Source organism: Myotis lucifugus, unplaced genomic scaffold (genome assembly GCF_000147115.1).
Source record: "Myotis lucifugus unplaced genomic scaffold, Myoluc2.0 scaffold_527, whole genome shotgun sequence".
Classification (NCBI taxonomy): domain Eukaryota; kingdom Metazoa; phylum Chordata; class Mammalia; order Chiroptera; family Vespertilionidae; genus Myotis; species Myotis lucifugus.
In genome coordinates, this window is record NW_005871575.1 from 155,141 (window position 1) to 155,991 (window position 851).

At 41.4% G+C, this 851-nt stretch overlaps 1 non-coding gene across 1 annotated transcript; it reads right to left on the minus strand.

Moving 5' to 3' along the window:
* Positions 1 to 281: 281 nt before the first annotated feature.
* Positions 282 to 410, minus strand: LOC111823518. The gene has a single exon (XR_002826548.1). It is a non-coding gene; the product is annotated as a small nucleolar RNA SNORA63 (small nucleolar RNA).
* Between the last annotated feature and the right edge of the window lie 441 nt (positions 411 to 851).

Here is an 851-nt window from a genome sequence, read left to right on the forward strand (position 1 = left end):
ACTGAGCCAAACCGGTTAGGGCGAAAGTTAGTTTTTAAAAGATTTTTAGCTATGCTAAGTCTCGGTTTCTTCACCTGAAAACAGTGAGAATAGGTAATAAGTACCCCCATGAGTCCTTGGTTTGATTTAAATGATACTGAGTAAGAAAGCCCAGTACAGAGCTTCACGCTTAGGAAATACTCCATATTAGTTTGTTAGTTCATTTCTTCATTTCTTTCTCCCTTTCTTTCTTTTTTTTTTCTTCATTCAAGAATCACCAGTCAGTCAATATTTTAACAATTATGTATGAGACCAAGCGTCCCTGGCTGCTACAGGAGTCTAGCAGACAGGTATAATTAAGAAACAACTTTATTTTGAGCAGGGGGAACAACACAGCACTTAACAGCTATATTGTAGTCTGAATCCTGCTTTCTCCCTCCCTTTGTTTGTTTCTTTCTTTCTTCCTTTCTCTTTCTTTCTTCCTTCCTTCCTTCCTTCCTTCCTTCCTTCCTTCCTTCCTTCCTTCCTTTCTTTCCCTTCCTTCCTTCCTTCCTTCCTTCCTTCCTTCCTTCCTTCCTTCCTTCCTTCCTTTCTTCCTTCCTTCCTTCCTCCCTTCCTTTCTCTTCCTTCCTTCCTTTCTCTTCCTTCCTTCCTTTCTCTTCCTTCCTCCTTTCCTTCCTTTTCTTCCTTCCTCCCTCCCTCCCTCCCTTCCTTCCTCCCTCCACCCCTCCCTCTCTTTGTTCCTTCCTTATAGAGGCAAATGTTAAAGTCAGTTAAACATTAGGGAGTCTATAAAAGCCATAACTATACACCCAGGACTTGTCAGGATAGTCTCACTTCCAAATACTTCATTCCATTGCCAGACTATGTAT